The sequence below is a fragment of the Heteronotia binoei genome, chromosome 1 (assembly GCF_032191835.1).
Source record: "Heteronotia binoei isolate CCM8104 ecotype False Entrance Well chromosome 1, APGP_CSIRO_Hbin_v1, whole genome shotgun sequence".
Classification (NCBI taxonomy): domain Eukaryota; kingdom Metazoa; phylum Chordata; class Lepidosauria; order Squamata; family Gekkonidae; genus Heteronotia; species Heteronotia binoei.
The window spans coordinates 216,707,067-216,728,084 of record NC_083223.1 but is presented as its reverse complement, the minus strand read 5'-3'; the positions used below and the strand labels follow the sequence as shown (position 1 = coordinate 216,728,084).

At 42.4% G+C, this 21,018-nt stretch overlaps 1 protein-coding gene across 3 annotated transcripts in view; it reads right to left on the bottom strand.

Annotated features, from left to right (window-relative positions):
- Nucleotides 1–21,018, bottom strand: part of CAMKMT (calmodulin-lysine N-methyltransferase) — a 551,334-nt gene that overhangs the window by 341,622 nt on the left and 188,694 nt on the right. The gene's annotated exons all lie outside the window — the stretch shown is intronic.

Sequence of the window (21,018 nt, the reverse complement as noted above, 5' to 3'; positions counted from 1 at the left end):
GTTTCTTTAAAGCCAATCGTAGCTTTATTTTCCATTCTTATTAAAATAAATGCATTCACAGCCACCAGGTCTCTATGCTGCCTCTTCAGGGTTTGTTTTGGAAATCAGTATTCCTGTTTATAACAGATAAGCTAATCTCTGCCAGACAGTGCCATTATTATGGAATGATTTTAAAAGGAAAACAGCCTTCTAGCTTCTATCAACAATTTGTCATACCCAAAACAATAATAAAACTAAGATAAACAGAGGTTTCTTAATAAAACACCCTTAATACCACTTAGCCAAAACAATTCAACTCACTAAAACAAAAACAATTCACTATAACAGGTCTTCTGCCAACGATAGTTCAACTGAAATCCAAGTCACTACAGGATCATTCGACTGCTTCAAGGTATAAATTTGTAATCCAGGGCTGAATACCCTATTTGTAATCCACAACTGAGATCAAAAACTAAAAATTAAACAAATAACCCAAGAGAAAAATAAAAAACACAAGTTGGACCAGGCACTCCCCCCAAAAAATGATAGCAAAAATAAGGAATACTCCAAGTTTGGTAAATAAAAAGAGGAAAAGTGGAAGAATAAATCCAAAGCCAAAAATTTTCAAACCATATCAAAAATATTCAAACCAAAAAAAAAAGCAATTTAAAGGGTTATATCCATAACATCCACCATCAGAGAATTATAATCCACTTTAGAAATTGGCACAAGTATTCTTCCTTCAACCACTAATCATGTTATGTTTTATAATTCAATATACAATGCCCACTAGGAATTAAAAGTCTAGTTGGAGCTCATATAAATTTGTTCAGAACACTTCAGCCTAAGCTTCAAATTACTTCTTAAGCCAGCTGACCTTCACATCCATATATGCTTGCAAACAACTTTTCACTTATGCTTCTGTGAGAGGGTGAAGGGCACACTATAACTCAGCTAGAGTCAGCAGATGATGGTCTCCTGAAAAGATTAGACTGCAATCAATCTACTAGAGCTTAGAGTCATCAAATATGCTTTCGCTTCTTTTACCAACATACTATGGGGAAAACATCTCCTGATATCCATAGACAACATGCCGACAAAATTTTACATTAACAAATGGAAGAACAGGTTCTCTCACATTGTGTAGGGAAGCAAGACACATATGCTTGTAGCCGCCACCACCTCCTGTGGCAGTGAATTCCATATGTTAATCACCCTTTTGGTGAAGAAGTACTTCCTTTTATCAGTTTTTTTTTAAACACAATTTTATTGATAACATATGGTAACCATATCCATTAATACCTTTTTTTTATCTATCCCATATGCTATTTTCTAGTCCCCCCTCCCCCCATTACTTGACTCCCGCCGAAGTAACAAGCGGGAGCTGTACAAAAGGGACGGTCTCCACTTGTCCCCAGATGGAACCAGAGATGAAGGGTTAGCTGTTACTTTTCTACCGGGTAATTTAACTATGGGAGTTTGTTATCGCTCACCAAATCAAAAGATAGAGGATGATTATAATATGATGGAAAGATTAAAGATAGTGGCTAAATGTAAAAATTGTGTCATAATAGGTGATTTTAACTACCCACAGATTGATTGGGTCAATATGTGCTCTGCTTGGGAGAAATAGATTGAGTTTCTATACGCTCTCAATGACTGTGCTATGGAGCAGATGGTCACAGAACCTACCAGGGGTGGGGTGATCCTGAATTTGGTCCTAAGTAATGCCCAAGATTTGGTGAGAGATGTAAAAGCGATTGCACCACTTGGGAGCAGTGATCATAACATTATTGATTTCACCATTTGTATAAATAAGGAGGTGCCCAAAAAGACCAGCACAACCACATTTAACTTTAAAAGGGGTAAATTCTCTGCGATGAGGAGGCATGTGAAGAGGAAACTGAAAGGAAAGATAAATACAGTCAAAACCCTTGGGGAAGCTGGAGGCTATTTAAAACTAATTAAATAGAAGCTCAGATAAAATATATACCACAAGTTAGGAAAGGCACAAACAGGTATAAGAAAAGGCTTGCATGGTTAACAAACAAAGTAATGGAAGCTGTAAAAGGTAAAAGGGACTTCTTTAAGCGGTGGAAAGCTAGTCCAAGTGAGATTAATAAATGGGAACAGAGTGTCAAGTCTGAGTTATATTTTACTAGCATAGATTTTCAAACTTTGGTTCAGGAAATGACTCCTGGGTAAAAGCCATACTGTATTCAAGTGCTGCTAGCTCAACCTCTCCTTCCCCCCCTCCTTCCCTTTGTTATGTAGCCAAGCTTTGCAACTAGCTATGAGAAAAAGATTACTGTGCCTTCTCAAAGATAATGGGTACCAAGGAAGTGCCCAAGGCCAGCCAGGCCTGAGAACGATAAAGTAACAACGATGTGTGAATGTGCTCGTTTAGGCGCCCCCCCCCCGTAGGAATTCCTCCGATCTGCACCTTAAATGTTTGCCCTTTGTATATGCTCGCCAGTTCTCTCAATCTCTGTCGACCAGTCTTGCAATATGTTACAATAAACTTGCTACTTTATCAACAAGGACTCGTTATTGAAACATCAGACTTGACACAGAGGCTGTGGCAAATCAAAAGCAAGACTGTGATCAGGCAGGCAAAAAGGGACTATGAGGTGCATATTGCAAAAAACATAAAGACCAACAATAAAAATTTCTTCAAATATATTAGAAGCAGGAAACCAGCCAGGGAGGCAGTGGGGCCTTGGATGACCAAGGGGTAAAAGGATTACTGAAGGAGGATAAGGAAATGGCTGAGAAGGTGAATGCATTTTTTGCTTCCGTCTTCATTGTGGAAGATGAGAAGTTTGCCCACTCCAGAACCACTAATTTTGGAAGGGGTGTTGAAAGTCAGATTGAGGTGACAAGAGAGAAGATCCTACAACTGATTGATAAATTAAAAACTAATATGTCACCAGATCTGGATGGCATACATCCAAGAGTTCTAAAAGAACTCAAAGTTGAACTTGTGAATCTCCTGACAAAAATATGTACTCTTTCATTGAAATCTACATCCGTTCCTGAGGACTGGAAGGTAGCAAATGTCACCCCCATCTTTAAAAAGGGTTCCAGAGGAGATCCGGGAAATTACAGGCCAGTCAGTCTGACTTCAATACCGGGAAAGTTGGTAGAAACCATTATCAACTACAGAAAGAGTAGGCACATTGATGAACACAAGTTATTGAGGAAGACTCAGCATGGGTTCTGTAAGGGAAGATCTTGCCTCACTAACCTGTTACAGTTCTTTGAGGGGGTGAACAAACATGTGGACAAAGGGAACCCAATTGATGTTGTTTACCTTGACATCCAGAAAGCTTTTGATAAAGTTCCTCATCAAAGGCTCCTTAGTAACCTTGAGAGTCAGGGAGTAAAAGAACAGGTCCTCTTGTGGATCAAAAACTGGCTAATTAATAGGAAGCAGAGAGTGAGTATAAATGGGCAGTCTTCACAGTGGAGGATGGTAAGCAGTGGGGTGCCGCAGGGCTCAGTACTGGGTCCCATGCTCTTTAACTTGTTCATTAATGATTTGGAGTTGGGAGTAACCAGTGAAGCGGCCAAGTTTGCAGATGACACTAAATTGTTCAAGGTGGTGAGAACCAGAGAGGATTGTGCGGCACTCCAAAGGGATCTGTTGAGGCTGGGTGAGTGGGCGTCAACGTGGTAGATGAGGTTCAGTGTGGCCAAGTGCAAAGTAATGCACATTGGGATCAAAAATCCCAGTTACAAATACAAGTTGATGGGTTGTGAACTGGCAGAGACTGACCAAGAGAGAGATCTTGGGGTTGTGGTAGATAACTCACTGAAAATGTCGACAGTGTGTGATTACAATAAAAAAGGACAACACCATGCTCGGAATTATTAGGAAGGGAATTGAAAACAAATCAGCCAGTATCATAATGCCCCTGTATAAATCGATGATGCAGTCTCATTTGGAATACTGTGTACAATTTTGGTCACCGCATCTCAAAAAGGATATTATAGCATTGGGAAAAGTGCAGAAAAGGATAACTAGAATGATTAAAGGTTTGGAACACTCCCTATGAAGAAAGGTTAAAATGCTTGGGGCTCTTTAGCTTGGAAAAACGTCGACTGCGGGGTGACATGATAGAGGTTTACAAGATTATGCATGGGATGGAGAAAGTAGAGAAAGAAGTATTTTTCTCTCTTTTTCACAACACAAGAACTCATGGGCCTTCAATGAAATCGCTGAGCAGTCACGGATAATAGGAAGTACTTCTTCACCCAAAGGGTGATTAACATGTGGAATTCACTGCCACAGGAGGTGGTGGTGGCTGTAAGCATAGCCAGCTTCAAGAGGGGACTGGATAAAAATATGGAGCAGAGGTCATCAGTGGCTATTAGCCACAGTGTGTGTGTGTATGTGTGTGCGTCTATGTGTGTGTGTGTGTGTATATATATATATATATATATATATATATATATATAGGCCACTGTGTGACACAGAGTGTTGGACTGGATGGGCCATTGCCTGATCCAACAAGGTTTCGCTTATGTTCTTATGTCCTGGATGCCACCTTATTTATGGAGGCCCAAGTTGCCACCACTGCAAGGACTGCCTTTTTCCATCTAAGGCAGCTGGCCCCCTATTTGGCACCTTGTGATTTAGCCACAGTGATTCATGCTACCGTCATCTCCAGATTAAACTATTGTAACTCTCTCTATGTGGGGCTACCCTTGACTCTGCTCCAGAAACTCCAGCGAGTACAGAACGCAGCAGCCTGGTTATTAGCATTGAGACCGATACAGGCGTGAATGCAGCCGGTGCTGCACGAACTGCGTTGGCTCCCTATCAAGTACCGGGTCCGTTTCAAGGTGTTGTTCCTTACCTTTAAGGCCCTATATGGCCTGGGGCCTGCATATCTTCAGGACCACCTCTCCCCATATGAGCCCCCCCCCCCGGCTTTGAGATCATCTACACAACATCTTCTTGTGATCCCTGGTCCTAAGGTCACCCGGTTGGCCTCAACAAGGGCCAAGGCCTTTTCATTTCAGGCCCCTACCTGGTGGAATGAGCTCCCGTTGGAGATCTGGGCCCTGTGGGACTTACCTAAGTTTTGCAGGGCCTGTAAGATGGAGCTCTTCTACCAGAATTTTAATTTACCGGGCGTCCTCTGAAACCTTCCCCCAGCACTTTACTATTCTTGTGCTTGAGTTGGTCAAGAGTCTGAATGGTGTCAATGACCTGAAGCTGTGCTAAGTGGTGTTAACCAGCTGAAGTCGTACCAACTGCTGAACGGTGGCTTCTGGTTGTATTATTGTTGGAGTTGTGACCCTCTATTTTATGTATTATGTTTATGAGATATTTTAAATTTGTCGTGTTTAACTGGATGTTTTATTTATTGTTACTGCAATGTTTTATTGTTGTAAGCCACCCTGAGCCTGCCTAACAGGATAGGGCAGGGTATAAATCACAAATTAAATTAAATCAGTTTAACAGCATCATCTTTTAGGACTTAGAATAGCTCAATTGGGATACCGTCATATCTGCTCGCTTTGTTGTTAGTAATGCTTTCTAAGGTTCATTTGACTTCACACTCCAGGATGTCTGGTTCAAGGTCAGCGATTTCACCATCATGGTTGACAAGGACATTGAGATCCTTCTTGTAAAATTCTTCTGTGTATTCTTGCCACCGCTTCCTAACCTCTTCTACTTCTACCATTTTTGTCCTTTATCATGGCCATTTTTGCATAAAATGTTCCCTTTATTTCTCCAATTTTCTTGAAGAAATCTTGAAGAATTTCAGCCAAAGGTGTCTTTTATATTATTTTCTTTTATTCATGTAACCTGCTCAGGGCAGGTTACATGAAACTCAGCAAATGACTGTAATATACAGATATATAGATTAAAACAGTTACAACAGAGTTAAAAACAGTCTAAAAGCAGTCTTGTTAAGGGCATCATATGACTCAATGTGATCGCCCTGTAGATGATCCTATGGTGGGAAAACCATTTGCCTCAGTCTCTAGATGTTTAATCACTAGGCATATCTCTGTTTTGAATTACCCCTCTGCCCATAACTTGGCTACAAGCATCTCAGATAAGCCTATAGGCATTTAGCTGCTGTTTACCAAACCTTAGCCAGTGTCTTTTTGTCCACAGGGAGCCCCTCTAGGTGCTGGGGCATCCTTTCCCAGATAAACATCTGGTAAATCCCATTATTGCCTTGAAATTGGTGATACAGAGACCCAATGCTGCTGATGTATATATCTTTCTTCCCAACATGTTTGGTTTACATCCCTCTTTGTTAAGGGGCAATGAATGGGGACACCCTCTTTGTTTGGAAGGTTAAACCTCTGCAACTAGGAAAGTGACTGTTGGATGTTGGAAGAGAAATTCGCAGCTGTCTTCCCTAATCTTATACAGATTATGCACCTTCTTAGTGGATGCCTGTCCAGTTACTGGCCTGGCCCAGGCATTAGCTACTATATCCTTTAAGCCATTCACCAACAGCAATGTTACCAGGCCCAGTTCTGTGGCATATAGTGTGCTTATGATCAGATCTAAAGATGTCAAATCCAAAGAAGTACAGTCCAGCTCAAGAGCCTTGGCCATCCTAATAAGCCGTTTTGAGTGTAGCCAAACATCCTCTGTTGGAGACACTGAAGCCAGATCTCCAACGTTATTATCAGGTAATGTGAGGGAAGTACAGGTTTCTGGTGGGGACACTCACTCATGAGTACACCTTGAGAGCTCATCTCCCAGTAGGGAAAGCCTGTTGGGGGTTGCAAATCCTAGAAGGGGAAATTGCATCTCATGGAGCACACAGTGGTAACATCCATGGGGGATAAAAACTCTATAATGAGGGTGGAGGCCAGTGTCCCATATGTGGAAATTCAGTCCCTGACCCACTGGATTAATGTGGTTATTCTTGGAGCTTATTGACTGGTGGGACCTCAATCATCCTCCAATGAAGGGTCAAACTCAAGGAGAGGGATGGCACCCATGATTTTTGACTGAGGATCCTCTCTCCATCAGAAGACTTGCTATGACACTGATGAAGTGGATAATGGATTTGTAGCAAATGAGATCTATGGCACTGAGTTTTACCTGTGTGGTGGAGTCAGTGATGGTGTTTAGTGTCTAGGACTACTGTGTGATTGACGTCTAGCTGGTGATATTGAAGCCTCACTAAGTCAAGTTACATTGACCTCAGAGTGATGGAGAGTGTTGGGGTTTTGTCAGCAACAGGCATCAGCATTGAGGGGATCAGGGTGAATGGCATTAAGCTGGGGAGCCACCTGGTGACTTCACCACCATAGTGGATGCTAAGTCCAAATGAGATTTCTTTGATTCCAAGTATTTGCATTTATTCTTGGCTTTCTTTGCAGGGGCCTCTGAGGCCACTGTCTATGCAGATGTGCCCCCTTCAGAGGTGAGTTTCAGCTTCAAAAACAGACTAGAGGCCATAGAGGGAGAATGAGCTCTCTTTTGAGAGGGCTCTGAAGATTTCAGTGGAATACCCGATTTTTCCCATAGTGCTGTTTTTAGACACTGATCTCAGTTTTGATGCACTTTTGGTGTGAAGAGATGGCAAACCTGGCAAGTGCTGATATTATGTCCTTCCCACAAACACATCTAGCACTTAGAGTGGTCATCATTTTGTGGCATTTTTGTGCCACAGACCTGGCACTTTTTTAAAAAAGGGCCATCAAAATTGAGAATCTAGTCACAAAAGCCGCAAAAAAAACCTGCTGAGGTGATTTTTATCTAGAACAAGCTCATGGTATGTTCTCTCTCCATGATGGCAGAAAGAGAACTGAAGGAAGTATGTTCCTTCCCCCACCATCATGTGACCAAATAATCTGCCTCTGATGAAGGGTAGGGGGAGCATTCATCAAAGGACTTGTCTAGAGGCTTGTGGAATTCTCTCTTTTCACAGCAGGCCCTGCAATGAGGCAATCCCTTGTGGGACTGCACAGAAAACATGAAGATGAAAAACAGTTGCTACTTTCCATAACACTTAAGAACATAACGGCATAAGAGAAGCCATGTTGGATCAGGCCAGTGGCCCATCCAGTCCAACACTCTGTGTCACACAATGGCCAAAAAAAAGTGCCATCAGAAAGTCTGCTAGTGGGGCCAGAACTCCAGAAGCCCTTCCACTGTTGCCCCCCCAGCACCAAGAACACAGAGCATCACTTGCCCCAGACACAGAGTTCAATCTATACCTTGTGGCTAATAGCCACTGATAGACCTCTGCTCCATATGTTTATCCAATTCCCTCTTGAAGCTGGCTATGCTTGCAGCCACCACTACCTCCTGTGGCAGTGAATTCCATGTGTTAATCATCCTTTGGATGAAGTACTTCTTTTTATTCATTGTAACCCAACATTGAATGCCCATGAATTCTTTTATTGTGAGAAAGGGAGAAAAGTACTTCTTCCTCCACCTTCTCTATCCCATGCATAATCTTGTAAACCTCTATCATGTCATCATCTCTCCAAGCTAAAGAGCCCCAAGCATTTTAATCTCTTCTCATAGGGAAAGTGTTCCAACCCTTTAATAATTCTGCGCTTTTTCCAATGCTCTAATATTTTTGTTGAGGTGTGATGACCAGAATTGTACACAGGATTCCAAATGAGGCTGCACCATTGATTTATACAGGGGCATTATGATACTGGCTGATTTGTTTTCAATTCCCTTCTTAATAATCCCTAGCATAGCGTTGGCCTTTTTTTAAAATTGCAACGGCACACTGTCTCGACATTTTCTGTGAGTCATCTACCATGACTCCAAGATCTCTCTCAAAACAGACCACACTGGTAGTGACAAAAGTGCAGACATTTTGATCAATCTTCTTTTTACTGATTACTCACCCCCACACCATGAAATTCTTAAATTTCTTTCAAAAATATTCTTAAGGAAATACATTTTTCTAACTGAAGGAAATAAACACACATGATACAGTTTGCCATACCCATCTCTTCTACAATGAAATTTTTCAGCCTGGTGGATTTTGTCCCTGTTGAATTTCATTTGGATGCTGCTGATTAGTTTGAACCATGTACTGCCTTCATTATTGCTCTGTACATGAGAAACTTCATATCATTGTGAGAAAGGATACTAAAACAAAGCGCAAAACAGGGCTTTAATGTGTTCATAAGCCAAGGTAAAGTAGTATTCCACCATAAAGAATCTCATAACAGAGGCCCTTTCAGTTAGAGTCAAGTAGCACTCCGGCTATCACAATAAATAAAATCTGAACACAGTAACGCAACCACTGTGCTGTGAACTGGGAGACTGTAGTTCAACAGCAGTATGGATCAAATGATGTGCCTCAATTCTTCATCTGTGCTTATAGCAAAACATTAAAGAATATGCACAGGCAACAAAAGACAAAAACAAAAGCTAAAACAATAGTAAAGCAACTGTCTAAACAAGTGACATAAACACACTTATTGATATTTCAATAAAGCAATACCATTTTTCAACACTCATCATTTAACTAATTCAGCAGAAGAAAAAATAACCCAACCCCTTACATACAGAACATATGCAACAAATCCTACCCTAATAGCATATATGTACTCCTTGGTTTTATTTATTTAGAAAGGGCTCCTCATCAATCCAAAGAGTTCAGTAACTAGTTATAGTACAGTTTAATCTCATTTTACATTTATTACTTATTTCTTCATGCGGATTGGTAGAGATACAAAAGCTGATTTAAAAACAAAACAATGAACTTGATAAATATTTGGTTATTTGGACTTGGGTGTCTCACAACCAAAGTTAAACAGGTTTCCTACCTGTAACTGATGATCTTCGAGTGGTCATCTGTGCAGTCACACTGATGGGAGAAGGCGCCGGCACCGATCACGATCGGTAACTTCAAAGCCGCGGATTTCCGCGCCCCTGTCCCGGTGCGCATGCGCAGGCACTCCCCTCCCTGCGCATGCCCACCAGGACAGGAGCGGACATCCCGCCAGTTCCTTCTGACCGCTGCAAGAGCCCCTTGAGACGGACCAGCAGCAGTGGGGAAGGTGGGCGGGTAGTGTGACTGCACAGATGACCACTCGAAGATCATCAGTTACAGGTAGGAAACCTGTTTATCTTCTTCGTGGTCTCTGTGCATCACACTGATGGGAGAATAGCAAGCTAGCAGCCTACCTGGAGGAGGGTTGCACGGTCCATCAAAGGGTAAGCGATTGCAGAACTGCACGGCCCACAGACGAACGATGCCTCCACTGAAGGTCCAACGCATAGTGCTTGATAAACGTATGCGGAGAGGACCAGGTAGCCGCCTTGCAAATGTCCCGCAGCGGCACTCCCTTCATGAATGCCGCAGAGGTAGCTATTGCCCTTGTGGAGTGTGCTTTAATCGGCCCAGGCAACGGCCGCTTCCGCAAAAGGTAGCATAACTTGATCGTCTCTGTCAACCATTTAGACAGTCTCTGCGACGAAACCTTCTGCCCCAAGGAAGCTGACGCATATGAGATAAAGAGGCGCGGGTCCTTGCATGAAGGCCGCACTCTATGCAAATAAAAGGAAAGTGCCCGTTTCACGTCCAGGGCATGAAAGCGTCTTTCCGAATCCGTAGACGGGTTTGGAAAGTACACTGGCAGACAAATATCCCTGTTCATATGAAAAGAGGACACTACTTTAGGTAAGAAAGTCACATCCGGGCGTAACCACACCCCGTCCGGTCGAAACTGAAGATAGGGATCATCGCAGCGTAAAGCCGCCAGCTCGCCGACCCTCCTGGCCGAAGTAACAGCCACCAGGAAAGCCGTTTTCCACGATAACAGCTGCAACGAACACGTGGCCATTGGCTCAAAGGGCTTTCCCATGAGAACCTCTAAGACCCCTGGTAAATCCCAAGACAGAGCTGGGTTCCTGGCTGAAGGGTACAGCCACAGCAGACCCCGCAGAAAATTCTTAGCGGTAGGGTATGAGAACACAGAGTGACCTTCAATGTATTCGTGGTTGGCTGAAATAGCCGCCAGGTATACCCGAACGGAGGATACCGCCAACCCCTTGTCCAATAATGAAAGCAAAAAGTCTAGAATGCTGTAAAGACCCGCAGTCCTCGGGTCTCCCCCAATCTCAGAGACGAATCGCACAAATCGAGTCCATTTATAGGCATATGACTTCCTAGTGGACTCCCGTCTACAGTTAAGAAGCACATGCTGAGCCCTTGCAGAAAACTGAGTCACTCGAGTTTCCACGCCGTAAGTTTTAGGTGTGGGACATTGTGGTGGACTATTTGCCCCTGTTGAGAAACCAGCAGGTCCGGCACTGTGGGAAAGTGGTGAAAGATGCCCCTGGACAGCCTCAGAATGGGAGCGAACCAGTGTTGCCTGGGCCACCACGGGGTGATCAGAACACCTCTCGGGTGTTCTCTGTACAGTTTCTGCACCACCCTGGTAATGAGGGGAATCGGAGGAAATAGGTAGACATGGTGACTGTCCCAGTGCAGCAGGAGTCCGTCTCCCAGCGACAGCGGGTCCCTTCCCCCTCGACAACAGAAGCGTCTGCACTTCCTGTTGTCGCGGGTGGCGAATACGTCTATTTCTGGTGTCCCCCACCTCTGAAAAACTGGCTGCAGGAAGGTCCAGTTGAGCTCCCACTCGTGTATGGAGGCACCCCCTCTGCTGAGAAAATCTGCGCACATGTTCTGCTCTCCTGGAAGATGGGCTGCTATCAGATACGTGTTCATTTCCCTGCAGATCTCCCAGATCCGCAGAGCCAATAGGCAAATCTTCCGAGATACCGTGCCCCCTTGCCTGTTTATATAGGCCAGTGCCGTAGTGTTGTCGGTTAGAATGGCCATTGTCTTGCTCGCCAACAGGGGCCTGAAAGAGAGGATAGCGTGGTGGATCGCCAGGAGCTCCAGGAAGTTGATATGGTATTGCGAATGATCCTGGGGCCATCTGTCGCCCACACATAGACCCTTGACATGCGCACCCCATCCCCAAAGGGATGCGTCCGATGTCAGAGTCGCGGTAGGACGCGGTTTGTAGAAGGGCGCTCCCTCGAGTAGGTTGTGCTTGCGCTGCCACCATATCAGTGTCCCCAGCACTTCCTCTGGGATGGAGAGTCTGCGGAGAGGGGAATCTTGCCCGCATCTGAATACCTTCAGAAACCACAGCTGAAGGACGCGCATGTGGAACCTGGCAAAGGTCAGAACCGCTGTTGTGGATGCCATCAGGCCCAACAGCCGTTGGACTTGGAGAGCGGTAACTGACCGATTCTCCTGGAACACCCGAATCAGGTCTATAATGTCTCTCGCCCTCTTTTCTGGCAAAAAGGCTCTGCATAGCCTGTATCCGGTACATGTGGTCAAGCCTGCATGACGATATAGGTGTCGACGCAGGCTTGTCCCACGATGTTTTGGCCGTATGCAGTAGCACCGTCGTGAAGGGAAGGGCTATCGCAGATGATGTATCCCTCTGTACGATGTCGAAAACACTGTCCGTGATGACGGGCTGTGGTTGCACCGTCGAAAGGGATAGAGATTGTGCCATCCTCTTAATTAGGTCCCCGTACGACTTTAAGTCCTCCGAGGGGGAGATAGGCTGGTCTTCACCGACCTTATTGGAAGGTGAGCATTCTTCCGGAGAGGACTGGGCCTGTTCCTCCGATACCGACTCCCCCGACGACCTCGGTGAACCTTCAGGAGATTCGGACAGATCAGAAGGGTGTGGCGCTCGGTCCCGAGCCGGCTCCGGGGTCGTGTTTTTCGGGGTCGAAGGTTTCTTCTTAGGGGGCTCCTCCACCGGGGCTTTCGACATCGATGCCGACGGGGCACGCTTCTGCGGTCGGAATGATGTTCTAGATCGATAGGATGCCTCCGAGCCTTGGTCCCACTCAGACTGCCTGGGAGGGAACCAAGGAAACATAGATGGCATTGGGCAGGCCCCATAAAGGTACTGCCATTGACGTTGGTCCCATGGCAGCGTGGGTGGTGCCCGTATTTCTGGGGAGTGATGACGTCTCTCAGCGGACCGGTCCTCAGGGGATCTGTCTCTCGATACCCGCAAGCTCCGTCGACGTCGCGGGCTCCAGGATCCATCCCGATGCGGGCTGTCCGAGTGATCCCTCTGTACTGGTTCGCGTCTCAGAATGAGGGGGGAGACTCTGTAGGGGCTCCGAGAGCGTTCCCGTCGATCTCCGCCAGAGCGCTCCCGGGAGCTGCTCTGGTGTACCTGCACAATGTCCAGAGGACTCTCTTCCCTTCCCGACCGCTGAGCTGGATCCAGGTCTCGATCGGAGTCCGATGATATCGCAATCTGCGTCGACATCGACTGCAGCATCGGGGGGCTCTGCCGATGGGGCGGAGAAGCGAGTAGTTTCAGCGGCGGGACAATAAGAGTAGTCGGGTCCGGTGGGAACTCCGGCGAGGAGCGAGAGGCGGGTTTAACGTGCTTAACTTTATCCGCTCTCTTCTTCTTCTTTGGTGCCGAAGCAGCTCCTTTGTCCTCCTTAGACCTTTTTGCCGGTGTAGAGGCATCCGATCTCGAAGCCGAGCCCGCTCTTTTCAGGGGGCGATCGGCGTCAGAAGAGGTCTTGTCGGTATCAACCACCGACACCGAGGACTTTGGCGCGCTTTCTGCGGACGCCATTTTACTAGGAGACAGCGCTTGTTCCATCAGGGCTGCAGCAAGGCGAGCCGTCCGATTTTTCGTCTGCCTGGAAAACTTCGCGCAATGGGCGCAGAAGTCCGGCTTATGCGTTTCGCCCAGGCAGAGTAAGCACAGGGTGTGGCCGTCCGGAGGGGCAATTTTACTGCCACACTTCCTGCAACTCTTAAAGAAGCCCCAGCGCTTTTCCATGTGCGGAAAACGTGGGGGGGAGGGGGGGGAGGAAAAGGGAAACTGGAAACAGGAAAAATAACAAACGATTTATTCCTCCCCCACTCACAGATCGAATCACTGATATCTTATCGCAAATCCACGAACAACTGAAGAAATCCACCGACCGTAGCGAAATCGACTGATCTCCACGGCGGTCAGAAGAGAACTGGCGGGATGTCCGCTCCTGTCCTGGTGGGCATGCGCAGGGAGGGGAGTGCCTGCGCATGCGCACCGGGACGGGGGCGCGGAAATCCGCGGCTTTGAAGTTACCGATCGTGATCGGCGCCGGCGCCTTCTCCCATCAGTGTGATGCACAGAGACCACGAAGAAGATCCACAGAAACTCTCTGAGATGTTTCACCTTCCACAGAGCAGTGTGAGCAGCACCCTGGAATCTGCAGTGGTAAACAAAATGCAAGCGAAGCTGTGCATCTCAAATACTTACATTGGATCTATAGTAAGGACCCATGATTGACTGAAGCTCACTAGACAACAGGGGTCATCTGTAAAAGAGCAGTCTGAGCCTGCCCTTAATATATTCATTGCTCCATGGCCAGCTGTTAGGCATTTTGTAAATAATAAATATGGTGATTATTAAGCAACTATCCACTATAGCTGTATGTTTTGGGCAAAATATTGGCATGCCCAGAGTGCTGTATAAAGTGGCAGCCACCTGCATAAGATAGCGCAGTTTGTTTCCAGTTTCTACTAATCAAGATTCTAAAGGTACAGAACAAGACCATGTTAGGGACTTCTGCCTGTATGATATCTCAGACATGAAGAACATTTTACACAAATAGCTGTATTTTAGTAAATTAGCAGAATGCATCTGCAATTACTTTAGAAACAAGCCCCACTGACTTCAGTTGGACTTATTTCCCAATGAACACACATCAGATTTGGAAGACAGATGCACACATAACTGGGAGTGACCCCAACTGACCATACTGGGACTTTGCCCAGGACTAACACATGCAGCAGAATGAGGTGGCAGTGTAGTAGCATTGCTTGTCCCCCCACCAGGGGCACAGGATCCCCTGCCCTGAGTTCCGTTGTCTGCCACCATGGAAAAACCTGGAAGTGATGCCATTCCTCTCTAAGAATTGATGGAAACTTCATAGTTTTACCATAGAGTTTCCAGTGATTCCTAGAGAGGCATGATGTTGCTGACAGCTGTCCCCATGCCTCCCCTCCGGTTTCCCACTGGCTGCAAGGACATGCATGGCAACCCTATATATGACAGTGTTAAGGGCTGTAGAATGGACTAGCATTTCAGGCTACAGGTGAAGGATTACATTTTTAAAAGTATCTCTTATGAGTGAACTTTAAAACTGCTTGTCTTGTAAATGGTACTGACCATGGTATAGATGGGACAGGAACAGGTGTATAACACAGGAACATGCATATGTGTACTAAAAGGGGCAGCTATAACCTGGAAGCACATCTTCAGAATTGCTGTTTTGACTAGACACTCCTCAATAGCCAGGGGAATCACTTTTCATTTTTTGTTCTCTTCTTCTCCACACTTATTCATAGAGCCATACAAAAATAAGAAATTAGTGTCAGATACACTTGATACCACAGGGGCTTCCACCCAAAAAACTGCCTTGCCTGTCCTTTGCCACCCTCCCATCCATGTCTCCCACAGCACAATTTCTAGCCATGCTGTTTGTCTTGGCCGCTGGATTTAACTAAGTACTCAAACAAAATGTACTCATTAGTAACAACAAAAGAGCTCGCTGCAGTACTTGATACTTTTTGCCTAAGTTCCAGCCAGTCAACAATATTTTGCCCAAGTACCAAGAGAATTCAACCAAAAGGTGCTGTATTATGCAGTAGCAAAAACAACAAATCATTTCATTACTTTCTCAAGCTTGGCTTGAGAAAGTAAAAGAAGGATGAAGCATAGATTGAGTTTGAAGCAATAATGAAGAGAGATATTAATCTTACTGAAATCAGCATCACTTATTTCTGAATAAATATGTTTCTCACCCTAGGGAGACATTGAGCATACTTATTCTTAAAGCCACAGGACACACCATGGGAAGCCACAGGACACACCATGGTTAAGGATTGTAAATAAAGAGAAAGAGAAATATCTGCTAAATATCTTCCTTTTCTGGATGTCTTTCATAATATTCTACAATATTTACAACAGTTCTAATATTGTCTCTTATTTGCCTTTTGGGAAGAAACCCCACTTGTTCTTCCTTTATAAAATTTATCAGATGTTGTTTAAGCCGTTCTGCCAAGATTCTTGTATATATTTTATAGTCATTATTTAATAGCGAAATTGGTCTGTAATTTTTTACATTTGTGACATCTCTATCTTCAGGGTTTGTAGAATCTTTCGGGATCAAGTGCCGTGTTCTACTGGAGAAAGTTTTCCTTCCAGACGTTTCGTTCTCAGCTGCGGAGAACATCCTCAGTGGCGTTGCAGCCGGAGCAGGCGCTCAGACCTTCTTGGCTGCTGTGCATTGAGTGGAGCCAGGGCTGCTGGAGAGCTGCTGTTTCTAGGCTGGAGGGGGTGTGATGAAAGGGCAATTGGTTTGTGGATGTGCCCATTGTTTGGTGGGGCTTCCTTTGGAATCAACGAAATAACAGCTTCCTTCCATGTGTTTGGTATTTTCCCTTTTATTCTTATCATGTTCATCAACTTCTGCAATTTTGGTATTAACTCCTCTTTAAAGGTTTTAAAGTATTTAGCTGTATATCCATCTGGCCCAGATGCCTTTCCATTTTTATTGCATTAATTGCTGCTTCAATTTCTATTTTTTTCAGTTGGATCATTCAAAACTTTTCACATATTTTCTGTTAAAGGTTCTATTTTTATCTTTTGTAAATACTCATCCATCTTTTCTTTATTTATTTTAACACCTTTAAACAACTTGGCATAATACTTTAAAAAGTTCTCTTTTTATTCCCTCTTGGTTAACCACCTCTCTTCCATCTACCACAATTTTATTAATAATTTTATTTTCTCTCTTTTTCTTCAGTTGCCAAGCCAAATATTTTCCACATTTGTTTGCACCCTCAAAAGATTTCTGCTGCAATCTTTTCAAATTCCATCCCAATTCTTTATTTAACAAATGTCTCATTTGCGTTTGTAGTATTGTAATTTTCCTTATAATTTTCTTTTTTCCTGGCCTTTTTCTCAACTCCCCTTCTTTTTTCTTTATTTCATTTTGAATGTCCAACAACTGTTTTTCTTTTGCTCTCTTATCTTTATTATTCAAAGTAATCAATATTCCTCTCATTACTGCTTTGTAGGCATCCCAGACCATCTGAAATTCTATATCCTCTTTGTCATTCATTTGAAAGAAAGCTTTAGTTTCATTTTCTAAGGATGTCACTATTTCTTTATTCTGTAGTAAATCTTCATTCAATCTCCATCTTATCAACTTCTTAGACAATTTTGTAATCCACATTATCCTTTGTGGATGCAGAGAAAGCATTTGACAATTTAAACTGGGACTTTATGTTTGCAGTAATGGAGAAAATGGAGTTGGGAGAAAGCTTTATAAGAATGATAAAAGCAATATATACTGAACAACGTGCAAGGCTATGTATAAACGCAGATCTTACAGAAGATATGACAATTAGCAAAGGTACAAGACAAGGCTGTCCGCTTTCCCCACTGTTGTTTATAATGATTCTTGAAATATTATTGATGCAGATTCAAGACAATAAAGAAATAAAAGGATTAAGAATAAAAGGATTTACTTACAAATATAGAGCATTTGCAGATGATATAATGTTCATAAATGAAAATCCTATACAAGTTACACCTTTGTTGTTAGCCAAAATACAAGAATATGGGGAGTTAGCGGGACTTTGTATTAACAAAGAAAAATCAAAGTTTTTATGTAAAAATATGCAAATAAACAAGCAACAGGCCTTGCAGAGACTGACGGGCTATGAAGTTACCTCCAAGTTAAAATATTTGGGTGTGGAGATAATGAAGAATATTGATTTGTTCAAAAATAACTATGAGAAGCTATGGCGTAAAATGGATGAAGATATGTTAAAATGGAATAAACTTAATTTGTCATTGCTGGGCAGAATAGCTGCAATTAAAATGAATATTCTACCAAGAATAATGTATTTGTTTCAAACTATTCCTATTGCAAAAGATAGTAAACAATTTGATAAATGGAGAAGAAAAATCAGAATTTGTGTGGGCTAGGAAGAAACCAAGGATCAAAAGGAAAATTTTGACAGATGCAAAAGAGAGGTGGATTTCAATTAACCGAATTTAAAATTATATCAAGAAGCAGTTTGTTTAGTGTGGATAAAAGAATGGATAATGCTGTTAAATAAAAAAACTCTTAGTGTTGGTAGGTCATGGAAATAAATTTGGCTGGCACGCGTATTTGTATTATAGAAAAAAGAAGATGGACGGTTTTTTCTCTCACCATTATATAAGAAATAATTTGTTAAATACATGGATGAAATATAAGAAATATGGAGATGAGAGAAGACCGCTATGGATAGTGCCAGCTGAAGTAATAAAATTAACGGCCGAGATAGGTGAAGAAAAGTGGTTGTCATACAATTAATTATTAAAAATACAAAGTGGCAAAATAGAACTGAAAACTGCTGAAGAGCTGAACAATAAATATGATTGGTTTCAAATGCAACAAATAAAGAGTTTGGTGGATAATGATATCAAAACTGAAGGATTAAGAAAAGAACAAAGAGAAATGGAAAAAGTTCTGCTTGGAGACAATGAAAAATTAATTTCAAAAATATATAAATTACTTTTAAAATGGTCTACGGAGGATGAAGTAGTGAAATCTGAAATGATTAAATGGGCAATTAATGTAAATAAAGAAATACAGATGGAAACTTGGGAATACTTGTGGAAGAATTCTATGAAGCTCTTGACATGTCATAGTATTAAAGAGAACTGTTTCAAAATGATGTATAGATGGTATATGACTCCTAAAAAAATGGCAAAGATGAACAATAGGATCCAGATAGATGTTGGAAATGTAAAAAGCATGAAGGTTCTTTCTACCATATGTGGTGGACTTGTGAAAGAGCAAAAAAGTACTAGCAGATGATTCAACAAGAAATTTCTAAGATCTTGGGATATGAATTTAAGAAAGTTGCAGAGACTTTTCTGTTGGGATTACAAATGGGGGGAGCGGTGGGTAGAAAGTAATATATGGGATGGATAAAAAAAGTTATTAATGATGCAAGAAATATAATATAATCTGTTACCATATGTTACCAAATAAAATTGTTTTAAACCAGAAATATCTGCTAAATAAGGGAGTATGCTTATGTTCACATGGAGCTCATAGGAAGGGACCATGGGGGTATAACATATGGTTTGTGTGCAGAAATTACCATGTTCAATCCCTGGCATTTCCAGTTTAAAGGATTAGGCAGTAGATACAATAAAATACCTCTGAGACTGGAGAGACACTGCCAGTAGGAGTAGAAAATACTGGCCTGGATAGATCAATGGCCTAATTCAGTATTAAGGCAGCTTCAAGTGTCCATGTTGACCATGACTGCCCACTTGTGAACCATATTTTACAATGGGTAGCATTCCTGCTTCAAACTGCCACTTACTATAAAATATTATTTAATTGAATTATGCAGGACTGATTATTTAATTTCTCTTTTCAACCTTAGGTTATGTCATTAATGTCTAATGTCATTAAGATGCCAAGGGTCTTTGAAAGGACAATAAAATAAAAATATTCATAAAATCAATTATTGCTAATCTCTCTCATTCTCTTACAGCAAAGGCATTATATAATGGGGTTTAAAAAGGTGAAAGAATTGTCATAGTAGTGAAAATTAACAGAGAACTACCTCTGTCAAAAATATACATTAACAACAAGGCGACCTCCTAATGTAGGTCTCATCAAATGATATTGTAATATGAAAAGCTGTGCAAGGACCACCTATTGGCTAAGTTGGGGATCATTTGCATTTTGCAAGATTTTTGGCCTACAACAATGTATTAAAAATCCCTACTTCAGTTTTGCAATGACATACTTTTAGAATTTTACAGTATCTTCATTTGAAAGAGCTTGGTATAAACAGTTTAAAAACTGTAATTTTCTTTGTAGGTGTAATATTAAATTACAGTGTCTACTCAAGAACAGTAAAACTGCAGAGCTACCCTAAGGACAGAATGTATTTTAAATATCTTTAAACGTATAAAAAAAAGCCTTTTTCTTTTAAGCCACAATGCAATGTAAGCTTATACAGTTTTTATTTATTAAGTCCTATTTTAAACATAAACAACATGCCATAGCTTGCATTTCAATGACTCCTGTCCTCCCACTCATATGCTCCCTAAAGAGAAACATACTGAAATACTTAGCAACAAATAATGACCAAGCCCCTTTGATATAGTAGAAAGCACAAATGTTTTAGCAATTTTTAAAGAAAGAAAAAAAAAGATAGAAATTCACCTTCAATGAGCACTTACACTGCCTACAGATCAACACAATACTGGATAGCTCTGCAATTAGTTAGAGCCCCTTACTTACACTAAGCTTAATATCCATTGCATTTTGCCCAAACAGCTAAACAGTTTGGCTAGTAACAAAAAACAAAAATCACTATCTTTTCTGCTCATTGGATTACTATAGAGTTCCATAGTATGTTTGCGCTATGGGTGAGTTATTTTCTATATGGTGCACTTGACCTGAGCCATTCCACTGGAATGGTGCTAAAAATAGCTTTCTCCTGTACTGAAATGGTAATTGGAACCGAATCCCATCTCTCCACATACTATATTTATAGCATTCCTAAGGAGAGTTGAATGTGGTTCCTCTGTTTCATCCTCCTGTTAAGTCTTCTTCCCTTTGTTCAAATTTTTTCAGAAGGTTTCATACATTCTCCTGGGACTCAACCCATGTGTCACACAAAGCACTTCTTCAAGATCACAGAGGACCTGCTAAATATAGGCAAAATTATACCAATTGACGTTTTCATCCTGGGAAGATATACAAGTATAAAACTACTGACATCCAATATTCTTAAGTTTCTGCCCAAACACCATTTCTTCAGTAGGGGAAGTAGATATAACAACATTTTCCCTTTTACAGTCTGAAACATTTTATAACGATACAACAAAAATATACAAGCTCTTAGATTGTAAAATAATAGCCATATATTACCCTTAAGACATTATAGTGAAAGTAATGGTATTCCCAGTAACAATGTATGGCTGTGAGAGTTG